The sequence below is a fragment of the Triticum urartu genome, chromosome 2, assembly GCF_003073215.2.
Source record: "Triticum urartu cultivar G1812 chromosome 2, Tu2.1, whole genome shotgun sequence".
Taxonomy (NCBI): domain Eukaryota; kingdom Viridiplantae; phylum Streptophyta; class Magnoliopsida; order Poales; family Poaceae; genus Triticum; species Triticum urartu.
Genome location: NC_053023.1, coordinates 124,573,602 through 124,599,559, shown reverse-complemented (window position 1 = coordinate 124,599,559; position 25,958 = coordinate 124,573,602).

Genomic DNA, 25,958 nt, shown 5'->3' with positions numbered 1-25,958 from the left:
AACTTGTTTGAGTTGGTTAAACGGAAAGAGGGTTTCGAGACGAAACTCCAGGCGCTTGAATCGCCTGATTCCGACTAACGAGTGAAAAGATAAAGAGAAACTAAGATCGGATCAGAAATCACGATCAGAGAAAATCGTGGATTAAATCCAATTAAAGAAAACTGACGAACAGACTAACGAACGAGCGTTCGTTAGTTGTATCTAACGGGCGAAGAACCATTCGTTAAAACGAACGTTCGAACGAACGTCCGCTAACTAGAAGAACCAAGAAAAAAACCGGCGATCCAAAAAAAATGAATCTAGGGTTTTTTTAAACGAACGGTTTTAGAAAGAAAAACCGGCGGCGGATCCGGCGACTACCTCCGGCGAGGGGCTCCGGCGGTGCGGGCGGCGGGGCGGCGGCGGCTCGGTGGCGGCAAGAAGCGGCGGTGGCGGGGCTCGGCTTGGGGCGGCGGGGCAGGCGCGATGGGGTGCCGGTTTGGGCGGCGGGTTGGCGGATTATAAAGGGGGCGGGGACGACGGCTTGCTTGGGCGAGGGGGCGCCCGGGGAAGAGTCCGAGCCGGACTCTCCTCGGCGTTCGTGCCGGGCACGGCGGCGCGGCCGAGGGAGGCGGTGGCACGGGCGGGCCGGCCTGGCTCGGCTGGGCCTTAGGCCCAGTCGGGCGCGGGAACTTTTTTTTTAAAACAATTTTGCCGACGGAAATAAAATCCTAGAAAAAAATAAATAAAAATCTAAAAATGCCAAAACAAATTTTCGTCGTCTAAATAAAATATTTAGAACGAGATGAACATTCTCTTGGCCCTAAAATGCAATTTTGAAAACGTGCAATTTTTTTAATGCAACAAATTGCTATAAAATCCAAATGGAACAAATATTTGGTTTTAATATTTTTCCTGCAACATTTCATTTATTTTGGAGAAGTCATCTTATCTCCTCTCTTGTATTTTAATATGAAATATTTTCGGAGAGAAAAATAATTAAACCAAAATCCTCGTTTCAAAATTTGATAAAGATCAAATTTGAAAACCGGGAAATCCCCAACTCTCTCCGAAGGTCCTTGAGTTGCTTAGGATTTTGAGGATCGCGAGATGAAATGCCAATAAAATATGTTATGCATGGATGACTATGTATAACATTCCAAATTGAAAATTTGGGATGTTACAAAAGATCTCCTCTACGTATACCAGTAAAGACCATTTTATGATTGTCTGTACGAAACACTTGGCAATCTACTTCAGTGAATAGGACATTGAAACCGAAATCAGCAAGTCTGGAAACTGAAAGTAAATTGTATCCAAGAGATTCAATGAGCATGACATTTTGTATGGAGCTATCATGTGAGATGGCCACCTTACCAAGGCCAACCACCTTACCCTTTGAATTATCACGAAAAGTGACATATTTTCGAGGGCCGTCGTTTTCAGCAAGCTCACGGAACATATCTTTATCTCCGGTCATGTGATCAGTACATCCACTATGAAGGACCCATTCCTTTCATCCAGCCATGTAGCCGCGAAGATTAGCCATAAGACCAAAGTGTCTCATCGCATCATCGAGATCATAGTCACTATCATCATCATCATCATCATCATCTTGTGATTGATCAATTCCTAGAGAGGGCAATTCATTAGATAAATGATCATTTCTATAGTTATCTTTATGAATTCTAATAGCTCTGGAAATGATATTGCTAATGATTCCAACATCTCCTTTGGTACTCGTAAGATTAGTAAGCTCATATAAGCAGTCACCAAATTTGGGATCATTGGAACTCATCTTAATCAAAGCAATAGACTTATGGAGGATTTCATCTAGATCTTTCAAGGAGTAATTAGGAAAGAGTTCCTCAAGAAATTTCCATATGGCATAGGCACACTACTAGGAAAAGGGCTATAGATGGAAATGACACTAATGGCGCACCAGACATGTGGTCCGCCATTAGTATATACTAATGGCACACCATGTGTTGGTGCGCCATTAGTGTCCAAATACTAATGGCGCACCACATCCACGGTGCGCCATTAGTAACAAATTGTTTTCATTTTTTTTAAACTAGTAATGGCGCACCAGTGGATAGTGCGACATTACTAGTTAAACTAGTAATGGCGCACCACATCCACGGTGCGCCACTAGTAAATTTTTTTCAAAATTTTTTTCAACATTTTTTTTCAAAACTAGTAATGGCGCACCAGTGGACAGTGCGCCATTACTAGTTAAAACTAATAATGGCGCACTGTCAAGTGGTGCGCCATTACTAAGTTTTTAAAAAAATCAGAATTTGTTTTATTTTTTCAAAACTAGTAATGGCGTACTGTGGGTGTGGTGCGCCATTACTAGTTTAACTAGTAATGGCGCACCACTCCCACGGTGCGCCATTACTAACTTGGCCCAAAACTTCCACCGAATGCACCCCCCCCCCATGGACCGCCTTTTCAGTTTAAAAAAAATAAAACAAAATGATGGAAATGTCAAAAAAATAAAAGAAAATAAGTTTCCCATGTGACATGTGGTCTAGTTGTTGGGAAAATTTAGAAATATGAATTTCGACTTTAATTAGCAAAACCACCCAGGGAGCACTTGTGCTTTCAGTCTCCCCCTTTTTGGTAATTGATGACAACATACATCAAAGCTTTAGATAAAGATATAGAGAATAGCAAGTAAAGCTTTGGAAAGACATGTAACATGCATAGGCTCCCCCTACATGTGTGCAATCATGTGAACATTGAATATAGGAGCATGTGAATGCATAAACATGACAGAGTAAGCAATGTGTTACATGTATCTTGGCTATATGCATCAGAGCAAATGATGTGAATGTGAGAAATGTACCTTCATGCTCATGAGTCCTTCTTGCAAACAGTATGTACATCAGCAAGAACTTCTCATTCACATGACTGTGATGCATATACTTACCTTGTGGTCTTGAGTTGGCTTAGGATGGGATGAACCTGCGCAAACATGGTTAAATAACACAGATACACCTACTGACCAGAGCAAACAAGAGAAACCACAAGAGAACCAAGACTGGGATGACATGTAGAGTGAGTACTAAGTACCACATAGGATATAGACATGTTCCCAAAGGAAAAGATATGCAATAAAATCAGAGATTTCCTTCCCTTAGATGTCTTGCTCCCCCTGAATCTGCATGGGATATTGGGAGAAGATAGGGAACAGAAAATCAGAGCAACAAAAAGGAACAACAGAGCTTGAGCTAAAGCAAGCAACCAAACATGTCTTTCCCCTCTTAAAGACATGTGACATCTCTCCTCTTGAACACCAAGCATCTGGGGTCTTTGATGATATTACTTTCTCCTAGTTGGGAAACTCTCTCCCCCTGAGTATTCTCTCTTTCTCCCCCTATAGGAAGTATCTCTCTCCCCCAAAGGTAATTAAGCTTTGATGTGAACTCTCTCTCCCCCTTTGACATCAATTTCCAAGAAGGGCTCTTCTGGACATGTGATACAAATGGGTTGGTCCTCGAGTCATAGAGCAAAGCAGCATGTCTAATATGATGCTGGTAGAGGACAAGAATCATTGAGTGGAGCTGGAGCAAACAGAAATCAGGAATAAGTGGCAAGTTGGTTTTCCTGTGGTGGAATCGGTGACTCCGAGTTGTGTGCTTCGGTAGCACCGAAAGATTTTGGTTAGGCCGAAGAGAACAAACCGGTGTGACCGAGTTCATTAGAGTGAAACCACTTGTCACCTCAGCTCACTAGACAAGTAAGATCTCACAAGGATATGCAAGGAATTAACTTAAAGATTTGCAATGAATGGATGCAGAAAATGCAGAACAAAAAGGAAAGAAAAGAAACTAAAAGTTCTAGATGAAGTTTTTTTTCAAAGGGGAAACAAATATGCAAATGCAAAAGCACGGAGAAACACTAGAGAACTTCATCTAGAAATGGTCGGTGACGAAGTCACCTATGTTAGAGTATGTTAACTTAGGAGTCAAGTGAGAGCACTTGATCATAGGTCATACTCATCGTTTAAGCTCAAAATGGGTTACCATTTTTCGTTTAAGCCTTTTGATGTATTCACATCTTGTCGAGTTGCTTTAGCTCATGACTTGGAGTAAAGCTTCTCTAAGATGGAATAACATACCTTGGGTGGTGGTGTTGATCTTACACATGTAGTTGAACTTGTGTGGGTTGCTCAGGATTGATGTAGTTCATCAAGAGTTGGGAGCACCACTTGGAGTTTGAGTTCATCTACCTACATGGGTTAGCTTTGCAAGGAAGAGCACTTGTGTATCCAAAATGACAATCATGACACTCCACATAGAATTTGCCAAAGGATATGTTTGAATGGTTTCGTGCTTCCTTGTCTTCAACCACCATTGTGTAGAGACTTGGTGATGTAGAGATTGCTCAAGATGTGAGTGAGTTGCAATCTCATAGATTTAGATTCAACCAAGTACCTACACGGGTTAGATAACATGCAAGGTACAAATATATCCAAGACATGTGAATAGCATCATAAGAGAAATATCGAGGATTAGTCATAGGCTCATGCCCCGCATGTATCAAATGGAGTTCCTACTCCAAGTTTGAAGCATCAATGATGTTCAATTCACCTCTCAACCTGCAAAACACTTGCTCATCAAGTGGTTTAGTGAATATATCTGCTAATTGCTTATCGATGCGAACATGCTTAAGGTGAATGTCCCCTTTGGCAACATGATCTCGAATGAAATGATGACGAACTTCAATATGCTTAGTTCGAGAATGTTGCACGAGATTGTGAGCAATCTTAATAGCACTTTCATTGTCACATAGCAATGGAACATGTTTCACATATATCCTATAATCTTTAAGAGTTTGGGTCATCCAAAGTAATTGAGCGCAGCATGAACCAGCGGCAATGTATTCCGCTTCGGCGGTGGATAAGGATACCAAGTTTTGTTTCTTGGAAGACCAAGACACAGGAGATCTACCAAGGAATTGACAAGTACCCGAAGTGGATTTTCTATCAACCTTGTCTCCGGCATAGTCTGAATCGGAGTAGCGAACAAGATCAAAAGAGGACCTCTTAGGATACCAAATGCCAAAATTTGGTGTATGGATTAGGTATCTCACTATCCTTTTCACAGCCTTAAGATGACACTCTTTAGGAGGAGCTTGATATCGTGCACACATGCACACACTTAGCATAATATCGGGACGAGAGGCACACAGATATAACAATGAACCAATCATAGAGCGATAAACCTTTTGATCAACCGGTTCACCATCTTTGGTCAAATCAAGATGTCCACTAGTAGGCATGGGTGTATTCATACCTTTGCGTTCTTGCATATTGAACTTCTTGAATAAGTCCTTGGTGTACTTCTCTTGAGAGACAAAGGTACCTTCCTTAGTTTGCTTGATTTGCAAACCGAGAAAGAATTTGAGTTCACTCATCATAGACATCTCAAACTTCTCCGACATTAGCTTTCCAAACTTCTCACTAAAATGAGGGTTAGTTGAACCAAATATGATATCATCAACATAAATTTGGCACACAATAGTTCTCCATTAACCCTTTTAGTAAAAAGAGTAGAATCAATTTTGCCAATTTCAAAGCCTTTTTCAATAAGGAACTTGGTCAAGCATTTATACCATGCTCTAGGAGCTTGTTTAAGACCATAAAGCGCTTTGTGAAGTATGTAAACATGATTAGGTTTCTTAGGATTGACGAAGCCGGGAGGTTGCTTAACATAAACTTCCTCTTCAATTTTGCCATTTAGAAAAGCACTTTTAATGTCCATTTGGTACAAGGTGATATCATGGTGATTAGCATAAGCAAGTAAGATGCGAATGGAGTCAAGTCTAGCAATAGGAGCATATGTCTCACCATAGTCCATACCTTCAACTTGTGTGTAGCCTTGGGCGACGAGACGTGCTTTGTAGCGAACCACTTGTCCATCTTCATCTTGCTTATTGTGAAACACCCATTTGGTACGAATGATGTTGTGGTTGTTGTCGGGCTTCTCGACCAATGTCCACACTTGATTTCTCTCAAAGTTGTGTAGCTCTTCATGCATAGCGTTTATCCAGTCCGGATCCTCCAATGCTTCTTCAACCTTCATAGGTTCAATGCTAGAGATGAATGAGTAATGTTCACAAAAGTTAGCTAAACGAGTTTTAGAGCGAGTGATTCTCCCGGTTTGGATATCATTGTAGATTTGCTCGACGGGATGATCCTTAGCAATTCTTGCTCGAACTCGTGAAAGCTTTTGCTTGGGTCGGGGTGGAACATCCTCTTCATCTTGTGCTTCTTCTTGGCCTTCTTCATTGTTGACGTTGTCATTCTCTTGTCGTGGTGGAGAAGGAGGTTGTTGATGTTCATCTTGATGCGCTTCCTCATTTTCTTCATCTTGGCGTGTCCCACTTGTGGATGCTTCCGTATCAACTCTTGGGTCACCTTATCGTGAGGTATAAGCTTCCACTTGGACGGACGAGGTACTCTCCTTCACTTCCGTTGGACGAATCTTGCCAATGGACAAGTCTTGAATTGCTTCCGAAGGGTCTTTGTCTCCTACATCAATTGGCAATTGCTCTACTTGCGAGCCGTTAGATTCATCAAACTTCACATCTACCATCTCTTCAACCTTTCGGGTGAAATTGTTGTAGACACGGTAAGTGTGAGAGTTTGAGCCATAACCAAGTAGGAAACCTTCATGAGATTTAGGAGCAAATTTAGAATGACGATGCTTATCAAGAATGTAGCACTTTGAGCCGAATACTCGAAAGTATCCAACTTGGGGTTTGTTACCGGTGAGGAGCTCGTATGTCGTCTTGCCGAGTAGCTTGTGAAGATACAAGCGATTTGTTGCATGACAAGCTGTCTCAACCGCTTCCGCCCAAAAGTGCTTTGGCGTTTTGTACTCATCAAGCATCGTTCTTGCCATCTCGATAAGAGTCCGGTTCTTCCTTTCAACAAATCCATTTTGTTGAGGTGTGTATGTAGCCGAGAACTCGTGTGAAATCCCTTCTTCGTCAAGAAAGGTGTCCACATTTACGTTCTTGAACTCCATTCCGTTGTCGCTCTGAACCTTCTTGATCTTCACGTCAAACTGATTTTGGACCTTCCTAGCGAAGTTTTTGAAGATCTTTTGGACCTGCGATTTGTCATCAAGAAAGAACACCCACGTAAATCTTGAAAAATCATCAACTATGACTAGACCAAATGAGTTACCACCGAGACTCTTGTAGGCATTTGGACCAAAGAGATCCATGTGAGGTAGCTCGAGTGGTCTTCTTGTGGTCATGATGTTCTTCGCGCGGTGACTTCCTCCAACTTGTTTCCCTGATTGACAAGCACTACAAAGTCTATCCTTGTCAAATATGATATCGTTTATTCCAAGGATATGATCACCTTTAATAAGCTTATCAAGATTTCGCATACCAACATGACCTAGTCTTCTATGCCACAACCAGCCTTTAGAAGATTTAGCAATTAAGCAAGTTCTAGGTTGAGCCTTTTTAGTGAAATCAACAATGTAAAGATCTACTCTACGTATACCAGTAAAGACCATTTTATGATTGTCTCTACGAAACACTTGGCAATCTACTTCAGTGAATAGGACATTGAACCCGAAATCAACAAGTCTGGAAACTGAAAGTAAATTTTATCCAAGAGATTCAACGAGCATGACATTTTGTATGGAGGCCAACCACCTTACCCTTTGAATTATCACCAAAAGTGACATATTTTCGAGGGCCGTCGTTTTCAGCAAGCTCACAGAACATATCTTTATCTCCGGTCATGTGATCAGTACATCCACTATCAAGGACCCATTCCTTTCCTCCAGCCATGTAGCCGCGAAGATTTGCCATAAGACCAAAGTGTCTCATCGCATCATCGAGATTATAGTCACTATCATCATCATCATCATCATCATCTTTTGATTGATCAATTCCTAGAGAGGGCAATTCATTAGATAAATAATCATTTCTATAGTTATCTTTATGAATTCTAATAGCTCTGGAAATGATATTGCTAATGATTCCAACATCTCCTTTGGTACTCGTAAGATTAGTAAGCTCAAATAAGCAGTCACCAAATTTGGGATCATTGGAACTCATCTTAATCAAAGCAATAGACTTATGGAGGATTTCATCTAGATCTTTCAAGGAGTAATTAGGAAAGAGTTCCTCAAGAAATTTCCATATGGCGTAGGCACACTACTAGGAAAAGGGCTATAGATGGAAATGACACTAATGGCGCACCAGACATGTGGTGCGCCATTAGTATATACTAATGGCGCACCATGTGTTGGTGCGCCATTACTGTCCAAATACTAATGGTGCACCACATCCACGGTGCGCCATTAGTAACAAAAAAAATTTCATTTTTTTTTCAAAACTAGTAATGGCGCACCAGTGGATAGTGCGCCATTACTAGTTAAACTAGTAATGACGCACCACATCCACGGTGCGCCACTAGTAAATTATTTTCAAAAAAAAATTCAAAATTTTTTTATTTATTTTTTCAAAACTAGTAATGGCGCACCAGTTAAAACTAGTAATGGCGCACTGTCAACTGGTGCGCCATTACTAAGTTTTTTAAAAAAAATCAGAATTTGTTTTTTTTCAAAACTAGTAATGGCGCACCGTGGGAGTGGTGCGCCATTACTAGTTTAACTAGTAATGGCGCACCACTCCCACGGTGCGCCATTACTAACTTGGCCCAAAACTTCCACGGAATGCACCCCCCTGGACCGCCTTTTCAGTTTAAAAAAATAAAAGAAAATGATGGAAATGTCAAAAAATAAAAGAAAATAAGTTTCCCATGTGATATGTGGTCTAGTTGTTGGGAAAAATTTCAAAATCCCCAAAAACCTAATAGAAAAAAGTTACGGGGCTTTTAAGATCCGGAGGCAAAAAAATTCAAAAAATTTCAAACTTACTAGTGCGCACCGTATGCTAGGTGCGCCACTAGTAACAGAAAAAAAAATTGGTTTCGAAAAAAATATTTTTTGAATTATTTTTCAAAATATGATACATAATATGACCGGGAAGTTTGAAATATTTTTTCAAAATTTCATCATACTCATGAACATGAACAAAGCCATAGACATCAGCAAGGTTTAATAGGATTGATATGATAGATATATCAACAAGTGCCTGTGAAGTGAGGTGGTGCTGGGGTTGGATAGAACTACGAAGTTAAGCGTGCTCGGGCTGGAGTAGTATGAGGATGGGTGACCTTCCGGGAAGTTTGACCACAGAGCATGATTTGACCTGAGATTAAGCATATTAACTTGAGATTAAGAAAAAACTAAAAAAAATTAAAAAAATTTAAAAAAAATGAAAAAAAAATTATTACTAATGGCGCACTTCTATGTGGTGCGCCATTACTAAGTTAGATAGTAATGGCGCACCTCTAGGCATACTAATGGCGCACTACTGGTGCGCCATTAGTATCTACTAATGGTGCACCAGTGGTGCATCATTAGTAGGCAAAACTGGTGCGCCATTAGTAGGCCTTTTCCTAGTAGTGGCATACTTAAGAGTCGGCAAACATCCAATCAAGTTTCTAGGCAAGCCTCTAATGATGAGCTCAACAGTTCTAAGATCGCGAATCATGTCAATATCTTCATCTAGGGTAGGGTGCAAAGGATCAACATGAGGTGCACAAGGGCTAGTAATGTACTTGTTCAAATGATATTCATTGAAAATCTCAAGCATTTCATTTTTCCACTCATGAAAATACTCTCCATCAAGAATATGCACTCTATATCTAAGACTCCCCAAAGTAGACACATCCATCTTCCTCCAATGGTGTTTAAACCAAGGCAATGGAGACCAAAGCTCTGATACCAATTGAAATGATCGAGAAGAGGTATCTAGAGGGGGGTGATTAGACACTAAGTGCCAAAAGTTGCAGTTTTCAATATTCTTAAGTTTAAGTGGAGTTTAAGCACAAGTTTAATAAACACAATACATATCAAGCAAGCATGCAATGAGTATATGAGCAGCGGAAAGTAAAGCATGCAACTTGTAAGAATGTAAAGAGAAGGGTTTGGAGTATTCAAACGCAATTGGAGACACGGATGTTTTTGTCGTGGTTCCGATAGGTGGTGCTATCATACATCCACGTTGATGAAGACTTCAACCCACGGAGGGTAACGGTTGCGCGAGTCCACGGATGGCTCCACCCACGAAGGGTCCACGAAGAAGCAACCTTGTCTATTCCATCACGGTCGTCGCCCACAAAGGACTTGCCTCACTAGCGGTAGATCTTCATGAAGTAGGCGATCTCCTTGCCCTTACAAACACCTTGGTTCAACTCCACAATCTTGTTGGAGGCTCCCAAGTGACACCTAGCCAATCTAAGAGACACCACTCTCAAAGAAGTAACAAATGATGTGTTGATAATGAACCCCTTGCTCTTGTGCTTCAAATGATAGTCTCCCCAACACTCAACTCTCTCTCACAGGATTTGGATTTGGTGGAAAGAATATTTGAGTGGAAAGCAACTTGGGGAAGGCTAGAGATCAAGATTCATATGGTTGGAATGGAATATCTTGACCTCAACACAAGTGTAGGTGGTTCTCTCTCAGAAAATGTGTATTGGAAGTGTAGGTATGTTCTGTTAGCTCTCTCCACGAATGAAGAGTGGGTGGAGGGGTATATATAGCCTGCACACAAAATCTAACCATTACACACAATTTGCCAAACTCGGTGGGACTGAATGGTTAAACTCGGTCGGACCGATTCAGCAAACCTAGTGACCGTTAGGATTTTCAGTGGGACTGAGATGCAACTCGGTAGGACCGATATGGTTAGGGTTAGGGCATAACGTAATCTCGGTGTGATCGATTACACAAACTCGGTGGGACCGATTTTGGTAATAAGCTAACCAGAGAGTTGGTCAGGCAAACTCGGTGAGACCGATTACACAAACTCAGTGGGACCGATTTTGGTAATAAGCTAACCAGAGGGTTTGCATTGTAATCTCGGTAGTACCGATTGCTCAAACTCGGTGAGAACGATTTTGGTAATGGACATACACAGAGAGATTACAATCCCATCTCGGTGAGACCGAGATCCCTATCGGTGAAACCGATTTGCTAGGGTTTGTGGCAGTGGCTATGACATCTGAAACTCGGTGGCGCCGGATAGATAGAATCGGTGGGGCCGAGTTTGACTTTTGGTTTAGGTCATATGTGGATGTGGGAAGATAGTTGAGGTTTTTGGAGCATATCACTAAGCACTTTGAGCAAGCAAGCCATTAAGTAACACCTCATCCCCTCTTGATAGTATTGGCTTTTCCTATTGACTCAATGTGATCTTGGATCACTAAAATAGAAAATGTAGAGTCTTGATCTTGAAGCTTGAGCCAATCCTTTGTCCTTAGCATCTTGAAGGGGTTCCACATCCTCTAGTCCATGCCACTCCATTGTTGAACTTATCTGAAACATACTAGGTAAAAGTGTTAGTCCAACAAGAGATATGTTGACATTAATTACCAAAACCACCCAGGGAGCACTTGTGCTTTCAGCGGTGCTCCGAACTTGACCCTTGGCTTCACCGCGAAGCCAAGCCCGAGCGCACCTTGGGCCCGGGGGTTGCTGTCGGCGTTCTGGGAACGGGGGTCCCCGGACTTGCCTGCCTGCGGCCCGCGGCATGGCGGAGCTAGCAGGCCGTACGGCCCATCTTCACCAACGAAGCATCCAAGACCCTCGCGAGGGTCCAAGCCTCGCGAGGCAGACGACGCAAGACCTCCTCCCGAGCGGCCTAGTCAGGCAGGCTCGCGAGGGGCGGAGATATCAAGGCGAGGTGAACCTCATGAGTCTCTCGTGACGTGAGCCATGACGATCGGCACCAGGCGGGCGCCAGCGCACGCAGCGTCCTTGTTTCCTCTTTGGTGCAAAGGGGGCAGGCGCAGCCGCGGAGTACCGAGGCATCAGGCAAAGGTTGCCATTTCGATGCAACAAGGCCAAGACCATGGACTTCAAGATGGAGGTCATTGTGGAGCCCAAGACGATGTCACCCCCAGAGCCTTTCACAGGCGCAGACTACCTTTTGTCAGGATAGCTTGTACTAGATGTCCCCCTTTAAATTAGCCCGCCATTGTTGGCTCCCTTCCCGCTCAATATTTGGGAAGAGGGCCAGGGCCTCTATAAATAGGACTAGCCACCACAGTAGAGAGGGGAGATCTCATCAGACCAAGGGAGATCTCATCAGACCCAGAGAGATCTCATCGGACCCAGAGACACACACAAGTCCGAAAGCACAAGAACACCTCAACCTCAGGAGGTTGTTCTTCCCTTGTATTGTTCATCATCAGCCCAAGAGGCAATCCACCACCACCACACTGGAGTAGGGTATTACACCACAACGGTGGCCCGAACCAGTATAAACCCCCGTGTCTTTTCTGTGTTGTGAGTTCGTCGAGTTCGTCCGCAAGATCTTAGCGAGCTAGAGAGTAGATCGGTAGGAGGGAAAGACTTCGCGCGAACCCCAGTGTTCGAACCTTAAGGGTTTGCCGGAACCCCACATCCGACTCCATCATGCAAGCATTTAACCAACTGGATGCAATGGAAAATGCATAACAACGGTACTCGGGACAAACGGCAGTCATGCATCAAAGACCATCACCAACATCAACATGTACTACTAGCAAGCATAAGCATATGAAAGGAATACCAGCAACTAGCAGGGCATAATAACCAGGTGCATATCAACATAGAAAGAAAGTAAGCACTAACCCAGAAGCATTACCGAAACAACGATAACCATATTTTAAACAAGCAAACAGTTAATAAATATTCAAGTTGAAAACCATGGCTACTGCATGACTATCATGCAAGTGGGCATCCTGGCTTGCCTGGGGTGACGGAGACTCCGGGAAGAAGTGCGGTGAAGCCGCGGAACGAAACGCCGGGCGGTTCTTTCTCAAAGGGACTGATTAGAGGCAAGGGAAAAATAGTCATTTTCACTGTGATACCACCTAGTGAAAATGTTACCAAAAGATAGAGCTTGACGATACGAAGAAGTGAGCGCTGGTTTCACCTCGATCGGAGTTACGGTGGAAAAGCTGTGAGGAGTTGGAGATCAGGGACCAATCTGTGAATAAACTTCAGCAAACAGGCCCCTGGGAGGAAAAAAAGAAAATGTATTTCAGATAATGCGCTTTCAAAACAGAGGAAGTACATTCTTTACCGCAGTAGAGAGAAATACGCCTTCCCGAAGGGAAAACGTACTTCTTCCTAAAGCACCGTAAGAATACGTTTTCGTATAAAGGAAGACGTATACAGCGAAATACACTTCCACTTACCACGTGGCCAGGGACGGGGTCAACGCGTGGTGAGGCTGGCAGGTGGGGTCCGCGCGCGGGGGAGAGGGGTCGGCCTGGCGCGTCTTCTTCCTTGTTCGCTTGGCCCCGAGCGAGACAGAGGGCGAGACGAGGCAGGGCGAAGCCGGTGGTGGCCTGGCCGGCTCCGGCCACCGTTGGCCGAGGCGAGGCCACAGGCGTGTGCGCGGGGTTGTTCCTCCTCCGTTCAGGCGAAGAGCGGCCTCCGGGGAGGCTTGGAACGGTGGCGACGGGCGGCGACCCGAGGAGGACAGATAGGCGCGGGAGGAGGTGGAGCTCGGCGAAGCAGGGCGCTCCGGCGAGGGGGGATGGGTGGGGCAGCTCTACGGGAGGTGGGGAGCACTCTGGTGGGGGCGGGGAGGCTCGGGACGACCGGACGAGCTGGAGGCCGAACGGCGGAGGCGGCGGCCGGACTCGGGGCATGCAGATGCGGTGCTCTCCGGCGATGAACAAGGGGTAGGGGCGACTCGTGGAGACGAGGGGAGGCTCGTGGACTGCTCTGGAGGAGAGGAGAGGGGCTAGGTTCGCCGGAACCGAGGAGGAACCGAGGCGGCCATGGCGATCAGAGGCGAACGCTGGCGAGATCGGGCGACTCTGGTGGTCGAGGAGGCTTGGGGAGGGGCTGGTGAGGAGCGGGGGACCTCGGGCATGCTATATATAGCCGCGGGGAGGGCTCTAGGGCAACGCTAGCGAGCTTGTGCAGTGCTCCAGTGGTGGACAGAGGTTGGGCATGGCATGGGCATGGCGTTTGGACGCATTTAAGGCGAACCACGATGAGGCAGCGACGCAGTGAGATGCAGTCGATCACGGGGAAGCTCCAGGACATGGTTGCACGTCGAGACGAGGGATGAGACGAGTGCAGTGGCCCGATCGAGCTAGAGCTTGCACTATGTGTGCCGCTGGCGTGATCACCACGGGCACTAGTGCAAACGGCGCGTTCTGGCCGGGCCGACCATGCCCAGTAGATAGGCCGTCGTGTCCTCAGTCAAGATGAGGAAATAAATTGGTCCAGGGGAAAAGAAGAGATTTGCACTTAGCTCCAAAGTAAATCAACAGTAAGGTGCTTGTAACTTGCTGTGGTGACACCAGCTTGGTAACATGGTAAATAATTTGCCTGGTGATGATCACACACTAAGATGATTAAAATAGCAAAGTTTCAGCTCAAGAAGAGGAGTTTAGCTAGTGGTTGGTGTAGAAACCACCATAATGGCTTGAATTAGGGATTTGGATGATGCACTCACATGGAGAGGCAAGTGGAGCTGAAATTGGTCATGGCATAATTATTCGAAGGTATGAAGATTCTCAAAAAGTTTCAGGCCATTTGGATGAACCAAAATAGCACTTGCTTCATATAGCTTTGCTCTGGACAGAAACTTGGAAAAATTGCACAGGATAAATGGATTAACTAATTGATCTAAAACTTGGTGGCGGGAGTTGATATAGGTAGAATCATGTGCTGGTAAAGTTTCAGCTCAATTGAAGCAATACAATAGTTACTTTACAAACTGAAAATCTGACCAGAAAATAAGATTTGGAGCTGGGATCACACAGATAAGTTAAATGAGCTCATATTTGGTGGAGAGTCATTATTTGATCATATGAAGGACCTTGCAAAGTTTCACCTCATTTGGATATTCCTAGCTTGTACTTCCTTCACAATCACTTCCCTCAGACGGGAACATTGAAACTTTGCTCACGAATATTTACTAGGAAAATTGAGTTGAATTTTGGCAAGAGGCTATTATTTGGACAGAAAAAGATTTCCAAGAAGTTTGGGTTGAATTGGGCAAAGATAAATGGCACTTGCTTCACAAACTGTCATTCAGGACAAAACAGAAAAGAAATTAATTGAGCATGATTGGAAACATGGCCAATGAAATATTTTGCCATATTTGAGGAAGATATGACCCAAACAATTTATGACATTTATTTGGGAATTTTAGGAGTGACAGAAATATAGGTTGTTTCACAACCTAGGGTTTTAAGGGTTATTCCTTTATCAGAAAAGGAATGTTCCCAATAAAAAGAATATTGGGTTAGGTCAAGGATGGAAATGACATGATCTTGGGATGATGGTGAGGGTGACAAGCCACTATAAAACCTAGGAAGACATGATCTTCCCACGTGTCAGAACCACATAGCCATGGAAAAGTAAATCAAAGCAGGAAATCCAAGAAAATCAAAGGAAAAAGAAAAGGGCAAAAATCCAGGCTGTTACAGCTTTGGGCACTGGAGCTTCCTTACTATCTGCTCTTGTTTGGGAGCTTTGTGGTGGAGATGGTGTTGTGTCAACAGGAACTGGTTTACTATCTGCTGGGGTTGGAGTTAGATTGGGTGAAGCTGGTTCTCTGTCCATTGCAGTAGGGGTAAAATCTGCGAGAGTCTGGGTTATGTGTGGTAGGGCTGGTTCTCGTGCATGTACAACCGGGGTGCTATATCCACCAAGAGGTAGCACTATTTTGTTTGAAGACTGTGTTTTTACTCCGCTAGATACTGCCATCACTCGCTCCAATTCAAATGGGTGATAAACAGGAAACATAATTGAATGTACAGACATTGTGTGAGAGACAGATGCAATAGATAGTGTGAAAAAAGGACATTAAATAATTGACATGTATATTGTTTAACTAAAACGGATAGCATGACATAATTTCACATATATGATGTCTATCTAAACTGGATAGCATAGCATAACATAATTCAAAGATATGATGACTAACTAAACAGGATCGCATGACGTAATTCACATACATGTTATCTAAGTAACCAAGATCGCATGATTTAATTCACATATGTGATTTATATACTAAGCAGAGGGCATTCACATATATGATGTCTGAACTAAGAACATGGTGTTGAATATTGTGTATATGATGTCTAAACTATGTAATGCAAGACACCATATGCATGATATGAGAAGTAGAACCGTGCCAAGTTAGAGCATCCACCTCGGTGGGGGAATAGGACTGGTCATCTATCTCTGAATCCATCTCTGAGGAGCTACCGGGACCCAACAAGAGATATGCTTTGACAGGTAGCACTGTCTGCTCTAAAGGCCTTGTTTTCACTCCAGATTTTTCCATCACCCACTCAAATGGCTGATTCACAGGAAGAGTAGTTTAATGTACAAACATTGTCGACAAATGGAAATTTAATGAAGAAAAGGATGGGCTATATATCATTCAAATATATGATGCCTGGTTAAACAGGATGGCATTGCACATTTCACATATATTATGGCTGGCTAAAAGACATGAGACTGCATAATTCTCATATATGATATTGAAACTAAATAGGTGGCATTACAGAACGTGTCTAAACTAAGTAGAAGACATATATGATGTCGAAAGTAGGCACTGCAAGGCAACATATGCATGATATGACTAACATCATCATGCCAAGTTAGAGCAAACACCTTGGGGGGTAAATAGGAGTGGTCAGCTGCATCTGAATCCGCCTCAGAATAGATATCTGCCTCTGATCAATATGGAGAGGGGGGAGGGTTTGCCATTGAACCCACCATGAAGCAATGTCTGGATGAAATTGTATTGCCACGCAAAACTCTTCTCTTTTTATCTACATGTTCAGCATGACTGTGTACAATATCTGACATGCATACAAAAAAAATAGTGAGATTATGTAAGGAGAGCATGCAGAAATCTAGAGTAATGGTAACAACCAGCGGATGGATCCAAAAATAATGATAGCAAACTAATGATTGCTTTAATTTAATAAAAAAACAGATGATGATTGCTTTACTATTTGTTTCCCACCCAAGATGAACAACATAGGCATACCCTAGGTGAACCAGATATTAGATAGAGATACTATTCATTGTTGCCTCGATATGTGCCCCAGAACTAATTTAGAACTCAAGTTTCAACATCAATTTGGACCTGACTTGGAGTCTAAGAGGTGAACAGGATAATAAAGTAGCAGGTAATATTAAGAAATGCATAGCATAAGTAGAAACAAAAGAGTGCGACCTCTCTTGTGGACCCGTGTACTCCTCAAGTTCATCTGCTGAGTCGATGATGGTGATGTCATTGTGGTGGGTGCCGGCGGCAGGGAAGGAAATCTGAGGTAGCAAAAGATGGTCAGGAGTCGTGATGTCTGGTTTGGTGGATGCTTCTGTCGATGGAGTAGCTCAGGTGAGGTGGACGACGTCGCGGCAGGAGCAGGACAAACCACACAAAGTTTTCTTCGACACCTACCTGTAACTGAAGTAATGCTATAAGGGCTCATTTGGCTTGCATGATTCTAAAAATGCAGGGATAGGAGGAAAAACACCAGAATAGGATAGGAATGCACATGGGAAACAGAGCATTTGTGAACACATGATTTCTGTCAACTTGGGTGTTTGGTTCACACGAAAAGGAGGAGCAGAGGAATGCAAAGAAACATGGCCAAAATAAAGTGAAACCATACGAAAGTGTGTACAGTTAGAATGTTATTCTGTCACTAATGCACTTGGTCTTGTTTTCATGCATAGGATTTTGAAAAGTAGGTCCAGGTGGATCTTTTGCTCCATTCCTTTCAAAAAAATGCATGAATAATTGAATAGTAGAGTGGCATAGGAAAATTTCCTATTGCTATGTTTTTCTATTGAACCATAATAGCCCTAATGGATCGACATGAATGTAGAGTAATAATTGATGCGACAAGTGTACAACCTCTTTGCCGTAGCCGTGTCGACCTCAGCATCATTGGGTTGGTCGCTGAAGAAGTTGAGGCAGAGGTGGCTGTTGGAGGTGTGGAGCAAGATCTGAGGAATCTGTAGACAGCGTGCTCCGGTGAGCCGTAATACGTCAATGCTGAAGTAGCACAAGATAGACATCGTTAATCTCAAGTGGGATTCTAACAGCATCTCCAATAGATGATGTAAAATGCATTACCAAAAGTGATAGATGTAAAATTCACATCACCAAAAACCACCTGACTACAATAGATGAGGTAAAAACTGTTGTCTCTAAACTTAACTGTCGAAACTGAAATTTACTGTGGAATCTGAATGTTACTGTGGAAACTGAACGCAATGGTAGCACAGAGGCACTTCACATGGGATAGTTTAGGGAGGGCCTGCAGTTCATCTTCAACCTGCACCCCCTGAGCCGCCAGCCACCAACGGCTGAACCCCGTGCCACCTCGCCACCCCGAAACAACTACCCACCGCCGCCTCGCCGCCCCGAAACAACTCCCCACCGCTGATCCGCTGCCGCCTCGCCGCCCCGAAACAACTCCCCACCGTCGGTCCGCCGCCGCCCCGGCCAGCCCTCTAGCCCCCCCCCCCCGCACCAAGCTTTTTCTCCGGTGATCCCCATGCCACCGCCCCCCACCGCCGGCGAGTAGCACCCCACCCAGAACCCTAAGATAGATAGTGGGGTACCTCTCCGGCGAGCCCCCCTCCCCGCTGCGGTGGTTCTTCCTTAACTCCGGCGAGACCCACCACCCCCTGAAAATTGACTGACCCAAAAGTCGATTCAGTCGACTGAAGTGTAGCTAAATCGGAGCAGAGAAGTAGCACGAGTGAGGGGGAAAGAAGCAGCGCGAGCGAGCCAGAGCCTGGGCAGCAGTAGCAATAGCGTGAGCGAGCGAGCGAGAGCCAGAGCAGCAGCAGCAGGGCGAGCGACCGAGCCACAGCCAGAGCAGCAGCAGCAGGTCCGGCTATTATGGAAGCCGCCGCCGAAGGGGCTGCTACCTCTTGAGCACTGCGTTGGGTTTCCCCGAAGAGGAAGGGATGATGCAGCAAAGTAGCGTAAGTATTTCCCTCAGTTTTTGAGAACCAAGGTATCATTCTAGTAGGAGGCTACGCTTGAGTCCCTCGTACCTACACAAAAACAATAGCTCAACGCAACCAACGCGCTTAGGGGTTGTCAATCCCTTCACGGTCACTTACGAAAGTGAGACCTGATAGAGATAATAAATAATATTTTTTTGGTATTTTTGGTATAAAGATGCAAAGTAAATAAAGTAAAAGCAAAGTAAAAGCAAAGCAATAATAAAGTGATGGAGATTGATATGATGAGAAAGAGATCCGGGGGCCATAGGTTTCACTAGTGGCTTCTCTCAAGAGCATAAGTATTCTACGGTGGGTGAACAAATTACTGTTGAGCAATTGACAGAATTGAGCATAGTTATGAGAATATCTAGGTATGATCATGTATATAGGCATCACGTCCGAGACAAGTAGACCGAAACGATTCTGCATCTACTACTATTACTCCACTCATCGACCGCTATGCAGCATGCATCTAGAGTATTAAGTTTAAAACAGAGTAACGCCTTAAGCAAGATGACATGATGTAGAGGGATAGTTTCATGCAATATGATAAAAAACCCCATCTTGTTATCCTCGATGGCAACAATACAATACGTGCCATGCTGCCCCTTCTGTCACTAGGAAAGGACACCGCAAGATTGAACCCAAAGCTAAGCACTGCTCCGATGGCAAGAACAACCTATCTAGTAGGCCAAACCAAACTGATAATTCGAAGAGACTTGCAAAGATAACCAATCATACATAAAAGAATTCAGAGAAGATTCAAATATTATTCATAGATAGACTTGATCATAAACCCACAATTCATCGGTCTCAACAAACACACCGCAAAAAGAAGATTACATCGAATAGATCTCCATGAGAGAGGGGGAGAACATTGTATTGAGATCCAAAAAGAGAGAAGAAGCCATCTAGCTACTAGCTATGGACCCGTAGGTCTGAAGTAAACTACTCACACTTCATCGAAGGGGCTTGGATGATGATGTAGAAGTCCTCTGTGATCGATACCTCCTCCGGCGGAGCTCCGGAACAGGCCCCAAGATGGGATCTCGTGGATACAGAAAGTTACGACGGTGGAATTAGGTTTTTGGCTCCGTCCCTGATCGTTTGGGGGTACGTGGATATATATAGGAGGAAGAAGTACATCGGTGGAGCTTCGAGGGGCCCACGAGGCAGGGGACGCGCCCTGGGGGGGCGCCCCCTACCCTCATGAGCACCTCGTGGCTTTCTTGACGGAGGGTCCAAGTCTCATGGATCTTATCTGATGAGAAAATCACGTTTCCGAAGGTTTCATTCCGTTTGGATCCGTTTGATATTCCTTTTCTTCGAAACCCTAAAACAGGCAAAAAACAGCAATTCTGGGCTGGGCCTCCGGTTAATAGGTTAGTCCCAAAATAATATAAAAGTGGAAAATAAAGCCCAATAATGTCTAAAACAGTAGATAATATAGCATGGAGCAATCAAAAATTATAGATACGTTGGAGACGTATCAAGCATCCCCAAGCTTAATTCCTGCTCGTCCTCGAGTAGGTAAATGATAAAAACAGAATTTTTGATGCGGAGTGCTACTTGGCATAATTTTAATGTAATTCTTCTTAATTGTGGTATGAATATTTAGATCCGAAAGATTCAAGACAAAAGTTCATATTGACAGAAAAATGATAATACTTCAAGCATACTAACTAAGCAATTATGTCTTCTCAAAATAACATGGCCAAAGAAAGTTCATACCTACAAAATCATATAGTTTAGTCATGTTTCATTTTCGTCACACAAGAATGCTATCATCATGCACAACCCTGATGACAAGCCAAGCAATTGTTTCATACTTTACTAATCTCAAACCTATAAACTTTCACGCAATATATGACCGCGAGTGTCGTGGTTTTGTCACGGCAGATGTCCTATTGAAAGGACTTAGTCGTGGAGCCATCGCTACGGGTTAGCTTGAAGGGGTTAAAGCGGACACAAGAACGCAAGAGAGTTTATACTAGTTCAGCCCCTTCAATGAAGGTAAAAGCCTACCTCTAGTTGTGATGGAATTGATGGGTGTTTCGATGACTAGGGAGCAAATAAGCTTCGCCTATGTCTCGAATTGTTGTCTGTTGTCCCTGAACCGCCGCCGGGTCGTCCCCTTATATACATGGGTGACGCCTGCCGGTTCAGAGAGTCCCAACACCGGTTCATACTCGTATCCGGGTTGGTCTCTCCTTGTTCCTAACTTATATTACAAGTATATGCACAAAGCTGATGTACGGCTATAGGTTGTAAACCGACTACGGGCCCTGGGCCTTTATTTGCCTCTTTGGGCTTTAACACCTTTGAACTACTGATGGAGTTAATACGGCCCAGGTAGGCCGGTTTATGCCCAGTAGTAATATCCCCAACATTAGGCCCCAGATTGATTTGAACAGGTTCATGTCAATCCTTAGCAAACATCTTCGTCTTCAACATCTTCTTGTAGTTGTTGAACCGCCGTGACGTCATCTTCTCTGTTTGCTGTAAACCGGCATGACATCATCTGTCATAAAGAAAGCATCCATGCTATCTTCTTGTTTAATAGATTCGCAATGACCGAGGTGACCGTCCTACTTCCAAAATCTGCGGTCCCTTGATTCCCGCGCCTGACACATGTCCTTTGCCTTATAAATAGGCCCGAAGGGTCATTTCTTTTCTTCCCTTCACGCCCTTCCTCTTCGTCTTCCTCGCGTCGCCAGTCTCAGAGCTCCTCCACCGCCGTCGTCTTCTGCATCACCCTTGGCCGCTGCATCAACTTGAACGCGCCAGAAAGCCACGGCGACCTTCCGCGTTTTCCTCAGCTCTGGTAGGTCTTCTGTTCTTCTCAACATAGATCTGATCTAGGGCTTCGTGTTCTTGCGGTGTTCATCACTTGTTCATACTCATGTACTATCTCCTGGATGCACATGCGAACCCTTGCTTTGTGTAGCGGTAACTTTTAGTACCCGCCGTTAGTTTCCTGCCCAAAACCGTAGATCTCACATATACTTCTGCCCATTGATTCAATACTGTTCTGCTTTGATCTTCGACTATTTTTCTTATTTTCTGAACTTGCTTCAGATCCAACGTCGTAACAAGACCTTGTGAAACCTGTTTCTGCATACTTAACCATCTGCAATCTCAATTGCTTCAATGTTTAGATCAGGCGGTTTAACCTGATAGAAAATTTTCCAAACTGGTATATGCCATTAGTCCCCTTGTTGAACCGCCATATGTTGTTGCTTCATAAAACTCCGGTTTAGATAGATCTGCTTCCGGTTTAATGTTGCACATATCAATATACCTTGTAGATTTCATCATGGCCAAGCAAGTGTATGAGTGCAACTGGGTCCCTTCTCGCGTCACAGAGGATCAACTGGACGATTTAGTCCTGATTGGCGCCTTGGGCAGCAAAGACACCATCCATTGGAGGGCTCCTGGCAAAGAATGCCCCCCCACACCTCGAGAAGGAGAGGTTGTTGTCTTCGTAGAACACTTAGCCCGGGGTTTTAAACCGCCCGGTTCTAAATTTTACCGGGATGTTCTAGCTGATTTCCAACTCCATCCGCAAGACACTGGCCCCAACTCTATTACAAATATGTGCCACTTCCAAGCGCTCTGTGAGGTGTTCTTTCAAGAGGAGCCCACGGTGGAATTATTCAGAGATCTTTTCCATCTAAACCGCCGTACTGAGTTTACTGATGGCTCTAATACAGAGTTGGGTGGCATGGCGATTCAAAAAAGGAAAGAGGTCACATACCCTCACGCCAAGCTGCACAGTCACCCCAAGGAGTGGAATCAGACATGGTTCTACTGCAAAGATACCTCTCCTGCTGGTGAGAATCCCTTGCCTGGTTTTCGTCCGGAGCGGCTCAGCAATACCCATACTTTTCCTCAATGATTGACTGCCCAGGAGAGAAGCAAATATGCTCCCCAGCTGTCAAAGCTCAGAGCCTTTATGGCCAACGGTTTAACAGGGGTTGACCTTGCTCGCTATTGGATATCATGGATCATACTGCCCCTTAGTCAGCGCTCCAGTTTGATGTGCGAATATACTGATAGTGTGGATGACCCACTGTGACATTGAAGACTCCAGCTGTCTGGTGAAGAAATCACGGAGGCTGTGTGTAAGATACTGAATGAACTGGAGCACATCTGCGCTAGAACCGGCCTGCTTCCCTTCTGCGCCACCAACAAACCGCCAGCTGTAAGACTTTGATTTTTCTCTTTGCTGAATCTGTTATCGATATGTCTCGCCATTGTTTCTAATATCAGTGTCTGCATAATCAGGGTGATGACCCGTTTTGGAGCAAAAAGCTGCCGCAAGAGAAACCAGAGAAAACAGATAAACCGAAAAGGGCAACCCGGCAAAAAACTAAAGCTGTGAAGAAGACTACCCACCGGAAAAGAACCACTGCATCTTCTAATTTGGCCCCTGATGACGAGGTGGATAATCCGGACTTTGAGGTAGAGCTTGACTCACTTGGTTTATTTTTCATGCATCTTATTGATGATGATATTTTTCAGGATGATGCCGAAGCCAGCCATGCGGATGTTGTAGAGGTAATTATTCTCTCTTCCGATTCAGAAACTTTGCCTTCACAAAAAATCCGTCAGGCAAACCGGAAAGTTAAATTTTCTCATCCTCTTGCTTATTTGGATCCTAAACTTCTTATGAAGACTCAACAACACGAAGCTCGCCGCACCACCCGGCACAGCGGCCAGGTAGTTACCTCTGCCGGTTTACCGAACTGTCCGGTTCGGAAACGTCATTCTGAGGTCTCTAATTCGCTTGTCAGTACTTGTCCTAAAGCGGGCTGCTTTCGTCAACCTCTTAATCCGTCTAACTCCGATTATCAGGCTATTTCCCACTCATCTTCTGGCGAGTCGTCGGCTACTCAGCTCCCACCGCTCAAAATGGTGCTTGGGTAAGCTATATTTATTGTGATGTTTGCAGTATATTGCCTTAGAACATATGCTGTATTTAATTTTGTTATTTTTCTCAGGGCCAAACCTAGGCCGAGCAAGAAGGCCCGCCTGGATAAAGCGGCCGAAGAAGATGTCATTCTTGAACCAGGCACAACACCCAATCTTGAAGCGGCTATTCCTGAGGATATTCCCAATGATCCACCGCAGCTAGATGATGATCTTACTGCCGAGGAAAGACCTACTGATACCTCAGGTCCTATCCATCAGCCCACAGGTTCCCTCCGGGTTGAAAGCTCCACCGGTCTCGCAAAACCTACTGACAAGCCAACAGCTCCAGTGCAAACCGGCGGTACGAATGATGATGAAGTTGTCATTACTGGCACTGGCCATACTGAGCCAAGCAACTCTGTCGCTTTATCCAAACATTCTGCCAAGGAGGAATTAGCTGCTTTTGGCAAAGGCAAGTGGAATGCTGATCTGACGGCTTACGCTGCTCTGAACGCCCGAGATATCCATTCCGGCTATCTGAACCGGCTGTATACCAGCCATGACTATGAAGTCGGTCTGGTTAATATGATGAAGGATAAATATGAGGTAACTTCCATATGCTCCTTCTTGCTTGTATGCTTTCATTCTTGTTGACTCTCCTAGCCCCTAAGGGCCGATTTGAAATATTCTTTCAAACCGGGACTTAATACTATGAATCTTGATGCTTTGAAATTTGCTGATGTAGTCCCCAAGGGCCGGTTCAACTTAGCGTAGTTAAACCGGTACTTTAAGTAAATGAAACTGCCGCATCAGAATACATATGATCAAATAGCCATTAGCCCCCAAGTGCCAAGTTGAATACTTGTATTGAGCTTGGGATTTTGTAAACAATTGAAAGATGAAGATCGAATATGCATTAGCCCCCAAGTGCCAAGTTGAATACTTGTATTGAGCTTGGGACTTTGTAAACCATTGAAAGATGAAGATCGAATATGCATTAGCCCCCAAGTGTTAAGCACATAACTTGTTATGTGGTTGGCACTTGAATCCTTCTACCAATTTGCTGAAGCATATATCTGTATGCATGCAGGCGGAGCTAAAGACGAAAGAGAACCAAGTCATCGACCTTCAAGAAGCCCTGAAAACCCAACAAGCTGAAACCTCCAAAGCAAAAGAGGAATTGGCCAGTGCTTTAAGCGCCATGGAACAACTTAAGGAAAACTTCAAAAAGAAACGGGCGGACTGGGCCACTGAGAAATCCGCTTTGATCAAACGAGCAGAGGATGCTGAGGCTGCACTAAAACCAGTGGCAGATGAACTGACCAGCATAAAGCGGCACGTGCATGCCATGACTGCTGCTATCTTTGGTAAGCCAGTTTTCCTACTGAATTGGCTCTGCCTTCTGACAAAGTCGCCGGTTTATTAACCCTTTATGGTATTTCAGGGACACGCATTGGTCACTTGGGGTCAGATGTACGGAAGAAGCTAAAAGCCGCCTATACATTGGTTGAACAATTGTATACTGGTGCCCAGCGGATCATCTGTACCGCCTCTCATAACAAACTGGCGCCTACTTTGATTCAAGATACTCTGATGAAACTGTCAGTGCTTCCTGCCCGGATTGAAGAGCTAAAGAAATCTGCTGCTCAAACCGGCGCAATCAATGCTTTAATCCGGGCAAAAGCCTGGGTGCCGGATTTTGATCCTGTTGAAGCGGCTCAGGGCTATCCCAGCTTGAAGGAAGATGGATCAGAATTCGGTGAAGCGGATCTGCGAGCGATAAACCGGGAGGTGCGTCCACTATCTTGTCAGTTGGCTGAGGAAGCAGACTTGTCTCGTTATCAAGTGCAATATGACAGTCAGAACAAGCGAATAGCTGCGCCAAGCCATGAATCAGAAAATCTGATTCCTCCAATCCGTAAGCATACTTACGCTCCCGATATTGACCTGTCCTTGCTG